The sequence below is a fragment of the Rutidosis leptorrhynchoides genome, chromosome 7 (genome assembly GCF_046630445.1).
Source record: "Rutidosis leptorrhynchoides isolate AG116_Rl617_1_P2 chromosome 7, CSIRO_AGI_Rlap_v1, whole genome shotgun sequence".
Lineage (NCBI taxonomy): Eukaryota > Viridiplantae > Streptophyta > Magnoliopsida > Asterales > Asteraceae > Rutidosis > Rutidosis leptorrhynchoides.
The window spans coordinates 346,365,692-346,386,274 of NC_092339.1; positions in this window are offsets into that span (position 1 = coordinate 346,365,692).

Below are 20,583 nucleotides of genomic sequence, written 5' to 3' on the forward strand. Positions count from 1 at the left end.
CGAGTCTAATATGCAAAGGTCAACAAAAATTAGTTTGACTCAAAATGATTTTCAAAATTTAAAAAAAATGATTATCGTCGTTTTATATTTTTAAAAGATTTAATAGAGTAAATAATATAATTCATTTATTAGTAAATACAATTTTATATTAAAGTATACTTTTATATATTTTAAGTAATAAAATTTATAAAGTACATTTAATATCATAAAAATATTGTGATAGATTCTATTGAGATAATTATATACTTTGTATTACATTTTTATTTGATAAACTAGCATTGATAATAATAATAAGTAACAGTCGTGTTATTTTGTAATAATAATAATTATTATTTTATTAATAAAAAATCAATATTTATATTTACTAAAAATGATATTATGGTAAAATGATAATTCTAATTATGATATCTTTAATATTTACGATACTCTTTAATATTAACTTTAAAGTAATAATTTTTATTTAAAATGATAATAATAATGATATTTTATAAAAATACTGACGTTTCTATTAAAATGATAATTTTTGAATAAATGATAGTTTTTATACTAACGATACTTTTAATAATAATAATAGTGATAAGAGTAACAAGAACGATAATTTTTTTTATCTAATTTAATATCTTATTATATTTTAATTTCATCATGATAGTCATACACATTATTTCCTAGTCAAATTATTAATAGTTCTTAAATCATCTCTTATATCGCGTTCATTTCAATGATAATAATAGTAATTATAGTAATTAAAGGTTACTAATATTAGTTTTTAATTATAATAATAATAAAAATTATGATGATAATATTAATAACTATTTTAGATGATATAAATAATAATAAAAATACTAATTATAATGTTAACCATAGTAAAAATAACAATCTTTAATGATAATACATTTTATTGATAATGATAATAATAATAATAATAATAATAATAATAATAATAATAATAATAATAATAATTATAATTATAATAATATTTAGATGAAAACTAGAACGACGGAAATAACGACGATAATGATAATCATTTTTACGAAATTTCAATTGGCTATAACTTCTAATCCGTCCATCGGATCCCCTTGGCATCTAAAGGTAAAGTTATTAATTTTTCACTAGCTTTCCAATGACATGCATATCTTATACCTTATTTTATCCCTAGTATAACAACCTTTAAGATTCAACATAACCTATCTAAGGGCAATATCAATTGTACAAGCATGCATAGTCCTATTTTCTCGAGCACTAGTCAGGGATACACTATTAATATGAAAAAATGTATTTTAAGAGAACTCACGTATCAATATTGAGATTTAATATTGCAGGAAAGATACACAAACGCAATGGAGATGACAAACACTAAATTGACCTCATGAACATACCCTCGAACATTACCCATCACCTCCATAGCTACAACCCATAATTTCCTTAGCTCTATCCCTCTTAAAAACTAGCTTTAAAAATAAGTCGATCATGACCTCGTCGTAATATTTTATGTATAATACTAATACTACTGATATTAAAAATAAAAAGATTTATAATAATTTTTAATAAATATTACAGAGTACATTTAATTTGAGAGAGATAGATCAATGAATGTGAATTGAATCCAAAATGCGTTCGATACTTATAAGACATTTATGGGACCCCTTACTCAGAAATTTCGGATTGATAATTGAAAAGGGAACCGCAATTTGCGGATTTATTCCACTTACATGAACGTATCCAAACTTATATCTATATAAAGATTTTATAATATTTTAATTTATATGATTAATTAAATATTATATTTTATTTACGTACATGGTAAAAATATAATTTTTACAAAAATGACACGGACGTGGTCTCACGACTCATGTACCACTTTCGGTTTCTCAAGAGCACCTTCGTACGTTTAGAAAACTAGCCTTTTACGTTACGCTACGTGTACCTTTAGTAATAGTTTGATTTATTCATTAATAATTTACTTTATGAAAAATGTAACTTATAAAATTGAGCGTTGTGGTCATTTCCTTCTATAAATCAGGGACTCGTTGTTTATCAAAATATTTTATTTTAAATTAAATATTTTGTGACATGTACCTTTATTAATAACTAGACTTAAATTAATTAAAAACTAACCCACTCAAAGTGTAACTTAATCTTTTGAGTGTTTTGGTCATTTCCTTTTATAATTCATAATCTTGTTATTTATCAAAGCCTATTTATTATTATTAGTTTAAAATCAAAACGTTTTATGACTAATTTAAAATATAGATATATATTTAAAATTTATCTAATAACATACTAGTTAGCTTTTCAAAACCAATTATATTTCAAAGTTTGTTTTATAATCGTTCAGAAAATATTATAACACGTTTTGTTTATTCTTTAAGGCTTTAAATAGATCCAATTTCTTCATGTACTAACGTTTTTAAATATCAACCGCATCACTAAGAGAGTGTTACTATCGTGTGCTTAAAGAATCTAGAAAACATATATTCTAAATACAAGTCGCAGGTTTTCAATATATATGACTAATAATCGAAATACCAACTTACGTTATTTAAATAAATATATTTTAATAACCAGTTCTATTATATCGAAAAACGTTTTCACACGTTTGAAAATAGATCAACCAATGTATTATGAAATTCAATTCTCCACTAACTTTTGTCTAATTCCTCAATGATAACACTTTTGTTCTTATATGTAATTCACTTTTCTAAATTTCCGAATACCGTTAAAAAGTAAGGGTTTCCTAATTCAAAGTGGACCTCATAATAGAGACTCAAACTCAAAATTTAATGTATCTAATAATTCAATCTTATGATATTATCTTTCAATCTTGTCAAAATTATATTAAACTTATATCAAAATAATACCCTCATGTAAAGTAATATCCATTCATTATTCCATTAATGTCTTCTAGTCGTAAATAGATCTCATAACTTATATTCATATTAACTAAACCGTTAAATGTCTTGATAATATTTTCCAATTTATCAATTACACATATGTATATATTCATACATATCTATTTACATATAATCGTTCGTGAATCGTCAGACATGGTCAAAGGGTAATTGATTACATGAATATAGTTTCAAACTTTTCGAGACTCAACATTACAGATGTTTGCTTATCGTGTCGGATACATATAAATATTAAAGTTTAAATTTGATCAGAAATTTCCGGGTCACTACAGTACCTACCCGTTAAAAGAAATTTCGTCCCGAAATTTGATAGAGGTCGTCATGGCTAACAGTAAGGATGTTATTATGACGGATATGAGCTGATACATAGAGTTTTATCATGATTAAGAAATACGGATAAAATAACTCGATTTCTCGAAGCGTATAAATGAAGCCATCGTGAAAGAGCGAAATGAGTAACTATTGTTTTAACTGATGACGTAGTTATGATTGTTTTCCGGAATTCTCGGGATTTAAAGAAAATCTTACGTAATAAGATTTGGTTCTTCGGTGATTTAGGAAATCGGGATTTTCTTTGATTAAATGCGATAATCTGTTTAAAGTGCTCTGCCTGATATTTTGCTATAAATCCATCCCCTTCGTTTCCTTATCTTCCACAACTCACACTTTCTATTCCTTCTTCCTTGATTCATCTTTTAAAATACTCATCAATATGCTTCATCCCATTTTGATTCTTGATATACTACTAACTTTTATATCTGTCATACTTCTTTTTCATCTACCACCGGAGGAGGTTACTTACTTCTACCATTACCTTGGGGTTATAGTGTTTTTCATTCTCCCGTGTCTTTATATCGCTATACGCATTGATATACACGGTTTGTAGTTCCTGGGTGGTTGTTGGGTTTTATATCTTCCCTTATACTTCGATGTCCCTGCTTCTGTCTTCTATAATCATTATCACTCATAGTTAATATTCTCTCTTATTTGCTGCGGTTTATGCTCCTATTTCTATTTCGAAGTCTCATTCTTTCGTTTCCTCTTCCCGTCCTCGAGTCAAGCGAGTAATGGTCCAGAATTTGCAGATATGAATTTTGGAATGAACATAGTTTATATTCTAAGAAGGAAATCGTAATGGTGCGATTTTGACTTGTCAAATTACCAGATTATTCTGGAAAAGACCAAATCATCAAGAAATATATTTTCTTGATATGTTTAAGGATTAGATCGAATGTAAGAGTCGTGTAAATGGCACATGATGATGGTACTGTGAATCGTCACATTCCATTAGAAACTCAACATGAACTATTGTAATATAATGACGTTGATCAAGTGTCATTATATTATACTAACTCATGCATCAGTTCCCAACACTACTTCAAAAACATTCATATTTTAAACTCGAGGGTTTAGAAACTTAACATAGTTTCTTTTATGTTGCAATGCAGATATTGCGGAGAGATAAATGATTTCAGATGAGAATACTTATGAAAATATCTTCAGAAATATCAAGGATATTTATAATGAAAGATACGATGATATCTTAGAATATTCAAGATATGATGATGATAAAGAATATTTGCCTGTGAAGGTTTAGAATAAGAAGTATGGTGTTCGCTAACGATTTCAGTAGGCACTGAATCATTTGCATCCTTTGAAGGCAGGTTCAGTTCTTGTGATTTGTCCGCAGCCTCTTTCATACTTTGCTCAATCCGTTTTCCAGTTCCAAACCTTCTCTTTTTCTGAGCTTTTCCAACACGTTATTCTTTATTATCAAATTTCTGACTGTTTAGATTGTCTATAATTTCTGCTGCTTCATCCAACATTTCCAAATTTTGGAGAACTAGTTTGCAGTTTGGGATGTTTTTCAGAAACTTCACATTTGAAGTGTGTAAGTCTTGGAGATATATGTTATATACATGATTATTGAAGTAGAAATGCTGTGAGATTTCAAAATACTGATTGCTGATTTTCAGTAATTGGTATGGCAATTCTTGTTGCAAGATGCGGATGAGTAACAGGTGGGGTTTCAATGAATAAGTATAGTGACTTTTCAGAGAGGTTTAAGTCGAAGGTTAATGAAGTTGTTGCTAAGTTTACTGTTAATGTGGTGAGATATATAAGATTCCCTGGTAACAAAAGGGTAATCGTATATATCATGGTTATAATGAGGTTACTTCATATGAAAAAGTCGAAATTGCCTTGCTGGGGCTGTGACAAAATTTGCTACTTTGAAAAGGAATAGCAAGGTTGTTTTTGCTAATAAATGATAAAGAATTTGACGCGGTTACGTGTTAAACTATGACTTTGGGTTCGAGAGTTTTTCAGGTACAAGACTTCGGTTAATGTGTGGTTGGATCATCATCCCGATTGTTCATTATTTGAAGTGTCTTTCAAAAAAAAAATTCAAAGGTTTTAAGTGTAGATTGTCATTGTCAATATCCAAAGGATGAAATCGTCATGAATTTCGATTGATTCTCAAATCCTTCTAAATGTTACGAATAAGAGTGATTTCCTATCACAGTTTTGAAGTCAAAGTACAGCTTTGAAATACGTAGGAATGTAAGAGCGATGATTTCGATTTTATCTCGAGTTGAATTCTGAAATTCCAAAATCAGAATATGTAATTAGATTTGAATGAATATGATTGTTTTGATTTCTATAGAAGAATGTATATTATTGTGAAAGTAGGGAGTATTGTTGATGATTGTTAAATCAGAATTGAAGAATATAATACATTAATTATGAATATCTCGCGGGTATCACCTACCCGTTAAAATATTTTACAATTAATATTTTGTACAAAATATTTTTTAATCACAATCTTTATGAAAATATATGTACATCTATATTTTCTTCAGATGTAATCATGGATTTAATGAGTCAATATAATATTAGACTCATTTGATTTTCGGTTTGAACTAGAATAAGTAATCTCCCAAAACTATTAAGAATCACATATTCTTCACAGAACATTAATGAAGTTATGGATTAATACCTCATTATTTATTCTTATATATTTCCTTAGTGAATCATGCTGGTGCTCATAAAACTTTTGCTAACTTCGCAAGATACGAATGTTGTTTTCTAGTAAGTTTCGAATATTTCAAGAATGAAAGTGTAAAATCAAACATGTTATTGAATGATACACTTGATTTATTATGAAACGGAGTTCATTGAATTGAAACAGAGATTGTAGTTAACGATGGCTAAGTTGTTTACGAAGGATGTACATTATAGCATATTAATAATATGAATTTAACCGAGTAGTGTCTACCCTTTTTCAATTCATACTTAATAGCTCAGTACAAAAAGATTTATTATAATTCCAGAATTCATATATATAAAATATATAATAGTTCTTCAGAAGGAATGAGTTAATACTATATAACTCGTTGATACATCATACTCGTTGTTGATTCGTAATGATTTCCACAGTGATTCTTGAACTGACGGAATTTGTGATGTCATAAGTGTTGTTGATTCTGACGATGCTGACGTTACTGACTGTACTGGTGATGCTAACGGTACTGTTGCTGCTGATGATACTTCCGGTAACTGCTAGCGATGCTTGTATAACAAGTCTAGTTTGTAAATCGCGCACCATCCTTGTTAGGGTTTTTATTCTTCCTTGAATCATTTTGGTTCACTCATCTGATTTAGGGTTAGGGTGGAAATAGATAATCTCTAAGACTTTAGAGATTACATAATCGCCGTAGAATGTTCTTCCGATGAAGTTATGAATCAATACTTCATCGTTTGTTGTTGTTGGTACTCCTTGGTATCTATGGTGCGTGTGATGTTGATATCCGAGATACAGTTTATGATGGTGAGGCGTGTGATGCGGATGTGATTGTTGATGGTGGTAATGGTACTGTTGGTATTAATGATGATGATACCGTTGATGCCGGTGATGCTGCTGATATTTTAGGATATCGAGGTTTGCGATGTTGATGTTACTGGTGGTACTGATTATGCCGTTGGTGCTGCTGATGGTGTTTGTAATCCTTGCACCATAAGCTCTAAAGCCGTCACGCGAGCACGAAGTTCGTTAACTTCTGCTAGTATACCGGGATGATTGTCGGTTGGGACAAGCGGGTAAATAAAATTTAGAATTTGATGTAATATATAATCGTGACGAGATACTCTTGAAATGAGAGAGAAAATGGTTCCACGAATAGGTTCGCCGGTAAGTGCTTCAGGTTCATTGCCAATAGGGCAATTTGGTGGATGGAAAGGATCACCTTCTTCTTGTCTCCAATAATTGAGGAGGCTACGAACCCATCCCCATTTCATCCAGAATAGATGATGACTGATTGGTTGATCCATTCCGGTTACGCTGCTTTCGGAGCTTGATTGGAATTCCATATCGGCATAACTGTCGGAATCTGAGGAGTTCGAACTAGTTGAGGGATCCATCTCGTATGATCAGAGAAAGAATTTTGGTATGAAATAGATTGTAGAATTTAGATTTGGTATTCTTCAATTACATAATTTGCATATGTATATATAATACCAAAATCCCATAAATTACGGAGAATCTTTGAAAGATGTTAATCAAAGTTCACAGTAACAGATACGCTAAGATAAGAGTTCGTCTATACACTATTATGCAATAAATGCAGGAAAACGCGTCTAGACTTAAGAATAATAAGCAGGTAATTTCCTGCGGATGATAAGTAGATGATTTTCGACTAAAAATGATAAGCAAAACTTTTGACATGCAGACACGGTCGAAGTCCAGACTCATTAATGCATCTTAACAACTATCAGTCAGACACACTAATGCAAGACCTGGTTCGCTAAGACCACCGCTCTGATACCAACTGAAAGGACCCGTTCATATACATTATAAACGATTCACAATAGTTGATTACATTGCGAGGTATTTGACCTCTATATGATACATTTTACAAACATTGCATTCGTTTTTAAAAGACAATCTTTCTTTACATCGAAAATTGACAGGCATGCATACCATTTCATAATATCCAATATCCAACTATAAATTGATTTAATAATAATCTTTGATGAACTCAATGACTCGAATGCAATGTTCTTCGAAATATGCTATGAAAGACTCCAAGTAATATCTTTAAAATGAGCAAATGCACAGCGGAAGATTTCTTTAACACCTGAGAATAAACATGCTTTAAAGTGTCAACCAAAAGGTTGGTGAGTTCATTAGTTTATCATAATCATTTATTTTCATCATTTTAATAGACCACAAGAATTTCATTTCCAGTTCTCATAAATATACGTCCCATGCATAGAGACAAAAATAATCATTCATATGGTGAACACCTGGTAACCGACATTAACTAGATACATATAAGAATATCCCCTATCATTCCGGGATCCTCCTTCGGACATGATATAAATTTCGAAGTACTAAAGCATCCGGTACTTTGGATGGGGTTTGTTAGGCCCAATAGATCTATCTTTAGGATTCGCGTCAATTAGGGTGTCTGTTCCCTAATTCTTAGATTACCAGACTTAATAAAAAGGGGCATATTCGATATCGATAATTCAACCATATAATGTAGTTTCGATTACTTGTGTCTATTTCGTAAAACATTTATAAAAATTGCGCATGTATTCTCAGCCCAAAAATATAAAGGGTAAAAAGGCAAATGAAACTCACCATACTGTATTTCGTAGTAAAAATACATATAACGTCATTAAACAAGTGTAAGGTTGGCCTCGGATTCACGAACCTAAATTATTTATATATATTTATGTATTTATCAATATTTGTCTAATAAATTAAGTCAAGTCATAGTGTACCACAATCCTAATGCTCGAGTCTAATATGCAAAGGTCAACAAAAATTAGTTTGACTCAAAATGATTTTCAAAATTTAAAAAAAATGATTATCGTCGTTTTATATTTTTAAAAGATTTAATAGAGTAAATAATATAATTCATTTATTAGTAAATACAATTTTATATTAAAGTATACTTTTATATATTTTAAGTAATAAAATTTATAAAGTACATTTAATATCATAAAAATATTGTGATAGATTCTATTGAGATAATTATATACTTTGTATTACATTTTTATTTGATAAACTAGCATTGATAATAATAATAAGTAACAGTCGTGTTATTTTGTAATAATAATAATTATTATTTTATTAATAAAAAATCAATATTTATATTTACTAAAAATGATATTATGGTAAAATGATAATTCTAATTATGATATCTTTAATATTTACGATACTCTTTAATATTAACTTTAAAGTAATAATTTTTATTTAAAATGATAATAATAATGATATTTTATAAAAATACTGACGTTTCTATTAAAATGATAATTTTTGAATAAATGATAGTTTTTATACTAACGATACTTTTAATAATAATAATAGTGATAAGAGTAACAAGAACGATAATTTTTTTTATCTAATTTAATATCTTATTATATTTTAATTTCATCATGATAGTCATACACATTATTTCCTAGTCAAATTATTAATAGTTCTTAAATCATCTCTTATATCGCGTTCATTTCAATGATAATAATAGTAATTATAGTAATTAAAGGTTACTAATATTAGTTTTTAATTATAATAATAATAAAAATTATGATGATAATATTAATAAATATTTTAGATGATATAAATAATAATAAAAATACTAATTATAATGTTAACCATAGTAAAAATAACAATCTTTAATGATAATACATTTTATTGATAATGATAATAATAATAATAATAATAATAATAATAATAATAATAATAATAATAATAATAATAATTATAATTATAATAATATTTAGATGAAAACTAGAACGACGGAAATAACGACGATAATGATAATCATTTTTACGAAATTTCAATTGGCTATAACTTCTAATCCGTCCATCGGATCCCCTTGGCATCTAAAGGTAAAGTTATTAATTTTTCACTAGCTTTCCAATGACATGCATATCTTATACCTTATTTTATCCCTAGTATAACAACCTTTAAGATTCAACATAACCTATCTAAGGGCAATATCAATTGTACAAGCATGCATAGTCCTATTTTCTCGAGCACTAGTCAGGGATACACTATTAATATGAAAAAATGTATTTTAAGAGAACTCACGTATCAATATTGAGATTTAATATTGCAGGAAAGATACACAAACGCAATGGAGATGACAAACACTAAATTGACCTCATGAACATACCCTCGAACATTACCCATCACCTCCATAGCTACAACCCATAATTTCCTTAGCTCTATCCCTCTTAAAAACTAGCTTTAAAAATAAGTCGATCATGACCTCGTCGTAATATTTTATGTATAATACTAATACTACTGATATTAAAAATAAAAAGATTTATAATAATTTTTAATAAATATTACAGAGTACATTTAATTTGAGAGAGATAGATCAATGAATGTGAATTGAATCCAAAATGCGTTCGATACTTATAAGACATTTATGGGACCCCTTACTCAGAAATTTCGGATTGATAATTGAAAAGGGAACCGCAATTTGCGGATTTATTCCACTTACATGAACGTATCCAAACTTATATCTATATAAAGATTTTATAATATTTTAATTTATATGATTAATTAAATATTATATTTTATTTACGTACATGGTAAAAATATAATTTTTACAAAAATGACACGGACGTGGTCTCACGACTCATGTACCACTTTCGGTTTCTCAAGAGCACCTTCGTACGTTTAGAAAACTAGCCTTTTACGTTACGCTACGTGTACCTTTAGTAATAGTTTGATTTATTCATTAATAATTTACTTTATGAAAAATGTAACTTATAAAATTGAGCGTTGTGGTCATTTCCTTCTATAAATCAGGGACTCGTTGTTTATCAAAATATTTTATTTTAAATTAAATATTTTGTGACATGTACCTTTATTAATAACTAGACTTAAATTAATTAAAAACTAACCCACTCAAAGTGTAACTTAATCTTTTGAGTGTTTTGGTCATTTCCTTTTATAATTCATAATCTTGTTATTTATCAAAGCCTATTTATTATTATTAGTTTAAAATCAAAACGTTTTATGACTAATTTAAAATATAGATATATATTTAAAATTTATCTAATAACATACTAGTTAGCTTTTCAAAACCAATTATATTTCAAAGTTTGTTTTATAATCGTTCAGAAAATATTATAACACGTTTTGTTTATTCTTTAAGGCTTTAAATAGATCCAATTTCTTCATGTACTAACGTTTTTAAATATCAACCGCATCACTAAGAGAGTGTTACTATCGTGTGCTTAAAGAATCTAGAAAACATATATTCTAAATACAAGTCGCAGGTTTTCAATATATATGACTAATAATCGAAATACCAACTTACGTTATTTAAATAAATATATTTTAATAACCAGTTCTATTATATCGAAAAACGTTTTCACACGTTTGAAAATAGATCAACCAATGTATTATGAAATTCAATTCTCCACTAACTTTTGTCTAATTCCTCAATGATAACACTTTTGTTCTTATATGTAATTCACTTTTCTAAATTTCCGAATACCGTTAAAAAGTAAGGGTTTCCTAATTCAAAGTGGACCTCATAATAGAGACTCAAACTCAAAATTTAATGTATCTAATAATTCAATCTTATGATATTATCTTTCAATCTTGTCAAAATTATATTAAACTTATATCAAAATAATACCCTCATGTAAAGTAATATCCATTCATTATTCCATTAATGTCTTCTAGTCGTAAATAGATCTCATAACTTATATTCATATTAACTAAACCGTTAAATGTCTTGATAATATTTTCCAATTTATCAATTACACATATGTATATATTCATACATATCTATTTACATATAATCGTTCGTGAATCGTCAGACATGGTCAAAGGGTAATTGATTACATGAATATAGTTTCAAACTTTTCGAGACTCAACATTACAGATGTTTGCTTATCGTGTCGGATACATATAAATATTAAAGTTTAAATTTGATCAGAAATTTCCGGGTCACTACATCAACTGCTTAAAATTTCGGGACGAAATTTATTTAACGGGTAGGTACTGTAATGACCCGAACTTTTCCATGTTTATATATATATATATATATATATATATATATATATATATATATATATATATATATATATATATATATATATATATAATGAAATTGTTATTTACATGATTAAGTGTTTCCAACATTTTAAGCAATCAAACTTGTTAAGACGTGATTAATTGAAATAAGTTTCATATAGACAATTGACCACCCAAGTTGACCGGTGATTCACGAACGTTAAAACTTGTAAAAACTATATGATGACATATATATGGATATATATATAGTTAACATGATATTATGATAAGTAAGTATCTCATTAGGTATTTTAACAATGGGTTATATACATAAAAATGAGACTATTGAATTAAGAAACTCGAAAACGATATATATAACGATTATCGTTATATCAACATCTTACTAAATACATATGAATCATTTTAAGATATTGATACACTATATTTATACATGTTATATGATAAGTAAACATATCATTAAATGTATTAACAATGAACTACATATGTAAAAACAAGACTACTAACTTAAGGATTTCGAAACGAGTCATATATGTAACGATTATCGTTGTAACGACAGTTAAATGTATATATATCATATTAAGATATATTAATACATCATATTATCATAATAATATAATAATTTAACCTCTCATTTGATAAAATAAATAATGGGTTAACAACATTTAACAAGATCGTTAACTTAAAGGTTTCAAAACAACATTTACATGTAACGACTAACGATGACTTAACGACTCAGTTAAAATGTATATACATGTAGTGTTTTAATATGTATTCATACACTTTTGAAAGACTTCAAGACACTTATCAAAGTACTTCTACTTAACAAAAATGTTTATAATTACATCCTCATTCATTTTCATCAACAATTCTACTCGTATGCACTCGTATTTGTACTCGTACAATACACAGCTTCTAAATGTATTTACTATTGGTATATACACTCCAATGATCAGCTCTTAGCAGCCCATGTGAGTCACCTAACCATGTGGGAACCATCATTTAACATCTATCATAAAATATCTCACAAAATTACAAACTAATGGAGACTATAATGACACCCTAAATTCACGGGAAGATGGACTCACACAAACACTTTCATTTTGCAACTTACATGCATCAAACTACTCTCTCTCAAGTGTTCTTCCTTTGTTCTAAGCGTTCTTCATCATTTTCAACAAAATCTAGCTCAATCTAGTTCATAAATCCATACATACACCAAGTTATAAAACAACTACTCAAGAACACACCAACAACACTTTCAAGTTTGCTAGCTTACTTTCAATCTTGCATATCCACTTTGAGTGATCATCCAACCTCAAGAAATCTTTCTTATTTACAGTAAGATATCTTTCTAATACAAGGTAATACTCATATTCAAAATTTGATTCAATTTCTATAACTATAACAATCTTATTTCGAATGAAAATCTTACTTGAACTTGTTTTCGTGTCGTGATTCTACTTCAAGAACTTTCAAGCCATTCAAGGATTCTTTGAAGCTAGATCTATTTTTCTTATTTCCAGTAGGTTTATCCACAAAACCTGAGGTAGTAATGATGTTCATAACATCATTCGATTCATATATATAAAACTACCTTATTCGAAGGTTTAAACTTGTAATCACTAGAACATAGTTTAGTTAATTCTAAACTTGTTCGCAAACAAAAGTTAATCCTTCTAACTTGACTTTTAAAATCAACTAAACACATGTTCTATATCTTTATGATATGCTAACGTAATGATTTAAAACCTGAAAACACGAAAAACACCGTAAAACCGGATATACGCCATCGTAGTAACACCGCGGGCTGTTTTGAGTTAGTTAATTAAAAACTATGATAAACTTTGATTTAAAAATTTTTCTTCTGGGAAAATGATTTTTCTTATGAACATGAAACTATATCCAAAAATCATGGTTAAACTCAAAGTGAAAGTATGTTTTCCAAAATGGTCATCTAGACGTCGTTCTTTCGACTGAAATGACTACCTTTACAAAAATGACTTGTAACCTGTATTTATGACTATAAACTTATACTTTTTCTGTTTAGATTCAAAAACTTAAGTTCAATATGAAACTATAGCAACTTGAATCACTCAAAACGGATTTAAAACGAAGAAGTTATGGGTAAAACAAGATTGGATAATTTTTCTTGTTGTAGCTACGTGAAAATTGGTAACAAATCTATATTAATCATATCCTAGCTAACTCATATTGTATTATACATGTATTCTAATATATTATATAATCTTGGGATACCATAGACACAAATACAATGTTTTGACATATCATATCGACCCATCTATATATATATATTTCGGAACAACCATAGACACTCTATATGCAGTAATGTTGGAGTTAGCTATACAGGGTTGAGGTTGATTCCAAAATATTATATATACTTTGAGTTGTGATCTAGCCTGAGGCTTGTATACACGAGGTCGTGGATTGATTCGAGATAATATATATTACTTTATTTCTGTACATCTAACTGTGGACAACTAGTTGTAGGTTACTAACGAGGACAGCTGACTTAATAAACTTAAAACATTAGAACGTTTTAAAAATGTTGTAAATATATTTTGAACATACTTTGATATATATGTACATATTTGTTATATGTTCGTGAATCGACCAGTGGCCAAGTCTTACTTCTCGACGAAGTAAAACTCTGTGAAGGTGAGTTATAGTCCCACTTTTAAAATCTAATATTTTGGGATGAGAATACATGCAGTTTTATAAATGTTTTACGAAATAGACACAAGTAAATGAAACTACATTCTATGGTTGAATGATCGAAGCCGAATATGCCCCTTTTTGCTTGGTAACCTAAGAATTAGTAAACCGATCTACTAATTGACGCGAATCTTAAAGATAGATCTATTGGGCCTAACGAACCCCATCCAAAGTACCTGATGCTTTAGTACTTCGAATTCGTTTTTATCATGTCCGAAGGATTTCCCGGAATGATAGGGGATATTCTTATATGCATCTTGTTAATGTCGGTTAACAGGTGTTCACCATATGAATGATTTTTATCTCTATGTATGGGATGTATATTGAAATATGAAATCTTGTGGTCTATTATTACAATTTGATAAATTTATAGGTTAAACCTATAACTCACCAACATTTTTGTTGACGTTTAAAGCATGTTTATTCTCAGATGATTATTAAGAGCTTCCGCTGTTGCATGCTAAATTATGGACAAGATTTGGTGTCAGCATGCTTGTATTATATTGTTTAAAACTGCATTCGAGATTTACTTTGTTGTAACATATTAATATTGTAAACCAATATGTATTGGTAGTGTGTAAGTGTGATATTTTTAGATTATCATTTCTGGATAATCTAGGTGGTGACTTTTTAACCTTGTCGATAAAATAAAGGTTATGATTTTTTTTAAAAACGAATGCAGTCTTTGAAAAACGTCTCATATAGAGGTCAAAACCTCGTAAAGAAATCAATTAATATGGAACGTTTATAATCAATATGAACGGGTCATTTCAGACGGTATTTCCCATCGGGATATTTCATGTTAACATAAAGTTCATCGGGGTTGGAATTAGATTTCTCTATTTTGATTCCTTTTCCCTTATTTTTTTCTTTTACTTTTTCAAATTGGTCGGGGTAATTTCTATAACATCATCGGAATCCTCATCGGGATCTGATTCATCAGAAAATTGGTAATTTTCCCAATATTTTACTTCCTCGGTGGAAACACCATTGACCATTTTTAACTTTGGTCCATTGGTTGAGGATTTTCTTTTATTTATCTGTTTTTCTGTGGTTTCTAATATTTCCTCCGCCGGAACCTCTTCTTCTGGTTCCTCTTCTTCTGGTTCATCTTCTTCCGGTTCCTCTTCTTCTGGTTCCTCTTCTTCCGGTTCCTCTTCGGGAATTTGTGAAACTTCCCAAAATATATTCGACTCTTCATTATTATTAGGTGAGTCGATGGAATTTGTACTAGAGGTAGACATCTATCACACAATATCAAACACATTAAGAGATTAATATATCACATAATATTTACATGTTTACAATATATAGTTTCCAACAAAAAGTGTTAAGCAATCATTTTTCAAGTAAACACGGTCGAAGTCCAGACTCACTAATGCATCCTAACAAACTCGGTTAGACACACTAATGCAAATTTATGGTTCTCTAAGACCAACACTCGGATACCAACTGAAATATCCCGTTCATAATAATTATAAACGTTTCATATTAATTGATTTTGTTGTGAGGTTTTGACCTCTATATGAGACGTTTTTCAAAGACTGCATTCGATTTTTAAAACAAACCATAACCTTTATTTTATCGATAAAGTTTTAAAAACATTACGACGATTATCAAATAATGATAATCTAAAATATAGCGTTTTCACATGACCATTACATAATGCTTTACAATAATATTACACATCAACTTAAGTCTTCGAATGCAGTTTTAAAATAATATTATACAAGCATGCAGAGTCCTATCTTGTCTTTATTTAGCATGCAACAGCAGAAGCTCTTAATAATCACCTGAGAATAAACATGCTTTAAACGTCACCAAAAATGTTGGTGAGTTATAGGTTTAACCTATATATTTATCAAATTGTAATAATAGACCACAAGATTTTATATTTCCATTTCTCATAAACAACATGCATGCATATAGCAATCTGCATAAAAATCATTCATATGGTGAACACCTGGTAACCGACCTTAACAAGATGCATATAGAATATCCCCATCATTCCGGGACAACCTTCGGACATGATAAATTCAAAGTACTAAAGCATCCGGTACTTTGGATGGGGCTCGTTGGGCCCGATAGATCTATCTTTAGGATTCTCGTCAATTAGGGTGTCTATTCCCTAATTCTTAGACTACCAGACTAAAAGGGGCATATTCGGTTTAATAATCCAGCCATAGAATGTAGTTTTAAGTACTTGTGTCTATTTTGTAAAACATTTATAAAACATGAATGTATTCTCATCCCAAAAATATTAGATTTTAAAAGTGGAACTATAACTCACTTTCACGTATTTTCACTTCGTCGGAAAATAAGACTTGACCACGGGTTGATTCATGAACCTATAACAAATATATACATATATATTAAAGTATGATCGAAATATATTCACAATATATTTTATTATGTTTTAACGAATTTAAGCTTGTTAAGTTAACAGTCCAACGTTCGTAGTCCACAGTTAGTTATCCACAGTTAGTAGTACAGAAATAAATCAATATCTATTATCTCGAATCAATCCACGACCTAGTGTATACAAGTCTCAGACTCGATCACAACTCAAAGTATATATATTATTTTGGAATCAACCTCAACCTTGTATAGCTAACTCGAACATTACCGCATATAGAGTGTGTATGCTTGTTCCAAATAATATATATAGATGACGTCGATATGATATGTCAAAACATAGTATACGTGTCTATGTTCTATCAAGATTACATAATATATGTTAGAATATATGTATAATACACTATAAGTTAGTTAGGATATGGTTAGTATAGATTTTTGTCAATTCATCCTGTAGTTAAATTAACCATTTTTAACCAATTTTGTTTTACCCATAACTTCTTCGTTTTAAATCCGTTTTGAGTGAATCAACTTGCTATGGTTTCATATTGGACTGTATTTTATGAAACTAAACAGAAAAAGTATAGGTTTTTAGTCAGAAATACAGGTTACAAGTCATTTTTGTAGAGATAGTCATTTCCGTCGAAAAAATGACGTCTTGATGACCATTTTGAAAAACATACTTCCACTTTGAGTTTAACCATGATTTTTGGATATAGTTTCATGTTCATAAGAAAAATCATTTTCCCAGAAGGACAACTTTGAAATCAAAGTTTATCATAGTTTTTAATTATCTAACCTAAAACAGCCCCCGGTTTCACTACAACGGCGTATGTCCGGTTTTACGGTGATCTTCGTGTTTCCAGGTTTTAAATCATTAAGTTAGCATATCATATAGATATAGAACATGTGTTTATTTGATTTTAAAAATCAAGTTAGAAGGATTAACTTTGTTTACGAACAAGTTTAGAATTAACTAAACTATATTCTAGTGATTACAAGTTTAAATCTTCGAATAATATAGTTATATATATATATATATATATATATATATATATATATATATATATATATATATATATATATATATATATATATATATATATATATATATATATATATATATATATATATATATATATATATATATATATATATATATGAATCGAATGATGTTATGAATATCATTACTACCTCAAGTTTAGTAGGTAAACCTACTGGAATTGACAAGAAATGATCTACCTTCAAAGGATCTTGGATGGCTTGAAAGTTCTTGAAGTAGAATCATGACACGAAAACAAGTTCAAGTAAGATTTTTACTCGAATTAAGATAGTTTATAGTTATAGAAATTGAATCAAAGTTTAAATATGAATTATACCTTGAATTAGAATGATAACTTACTGTAAATAACAGAGGTTTCTTGATCTTAGATGATTACTTGGAATGGATTAGAAAGCTTGGAAGTAGACTTGTAAACTTGAAAGTGTTCTTGAAGTTTTCTTGAGTAGTTGTTTTGAAAGTTAATCTAAGTTAGGATTTATGATCTAGATTGAGCTAGATTTTGTTAAATATGATGAAGAACACATAGAACACCAGGAGAAAACTTGAGATAGATAAGTTTGATGCATGAAAGTTGAAAAATGAAAGTGTTTTGGTTGGTGAAGAAAAACGTGAATATGCATGTGTATAGGCTCCATTAGTTTGTAATTTTGTGAGATATTTCATGCTAGTTGCTAAATGATAGTTTCCACATGTTTAGGTAACTCACAAGGGCTGCTAAGAGCTGATCATTGGAGTGTATATACCAATAGTAAATACATTTAGAAGCTAGGTATTGTACGAGTACGAATACGGGTGCATACGAGTAGAATTGTTGATGAGAATGAATGAGAATGTAATTGTAAGCATTTTTGTTAGGTAGAAGTATTTTAATATGTGTCCTTAAGGCTTTCAAAAGTATACCAATACATATTAATACACTACATGTATATACATTTTAACTGAGTCGTTAAGTCATCGTTAGTCGTTACATGTAAGTGTTGTTTTGAAACCTTTAAGTTAACGATCTTAATTAATGTTGTTAACCCATTGTTTATTATATCAAATGAGGTGTTAAATTATTACATTATTATGATAACATGATGTACTAATATATCTTAATATGATATATAAATATTAAGACGTTATTACAACGATAATCGTTACGTATAGATATCGTTTTGAATTTCTTAGGTTAGTAGTCTTGTTTTATGTATAAGGTTCATTATTAATATACATAATAAGATACTTACTTATCATTTCATCATGTTAAACATATATACATATATATATATACATATATATATATATATACATATATATATATGTATATATATATGTATATATATATATATGTATATATATATATATATGTATATATATATTTATGTATATATATATATATATATATATATATATATATATATATATATATATATATATATATATATAATATCATGTCATATACAAGTTATAACGTTCGTGAATCATCGGACAAACTGGGTGGTCAAATGTTAACACAAAATCCGTTTCAATTAATCAAGTCTTAACAAGTTTGATTTCTTAACATGTTGGAAACATTTAATCATGTAAATATTAATCTCATATAATATATAATCATAGAAAAGTTCGGGTCACTACAGTACCTACCCGTTAAATAAATGTCGTCCCGAAATTTTAAGCAGTTGGAGGTGCTGACGCATTATCTGGAAATAAATGCGGGTATTTCTTTTTCATCTGATCTTCACACTCCCAGGTGAACTCGGGTCCTCTACGAGCATTCCATAGAACCTTAACGATTGGTATTTTGTTTTGCTTAAGTCCTTTAACCTGACGATCCATTATCTCGACTGGTTCTTCAATGAATTGAAGTTTTTCATTGATTTGGATTTCGTCTAAAGAAATAGTGAGATCTTCTTTGGCTAAGCATTTCTTCAGATTTGATACGTGAAAAGTATCATGTACGCCGGCGAGTTGTTGAGGTAATTCAAGTCGGTAGGCTACTGGTCTGACACGATCTATAATCTTGAATGGTCCAATGTACCTTGGATTCAGTTTCCCCCGTTTACCAAATCGAACAACATCTTTCCAAGGTGATATCTTGAGCATGACCATGTCACCAATTTCAAATTCTATATCTTTTCTTTTACTGTCTGTGTAGCTCTTTTGTCGACTTTGGGCGGTTTTCAACCGTTGTTGAATTTGAATGATTTTCTCGGTAGTTTCTTGGATAATTTCTGGACCCGTAATTTGTCTATCCCCCACTTCATTCCAACAAATTGGAGACCTGCACTTTCTTCCATAAAGTACCTCAAACGGTGCCATCTCAATACTCGAGTGGTAACTGTTGTTGTAGAAAAATTCTGCTAATGGTAGATGTCGATCCCAACTGTTTCCAAAATCAATAACACATGCTCGTAGCATGTCTTCAAGAGTCTGTATCGTCCTTTCACTCTGCCCATCGGTTTGTGGATGATAGG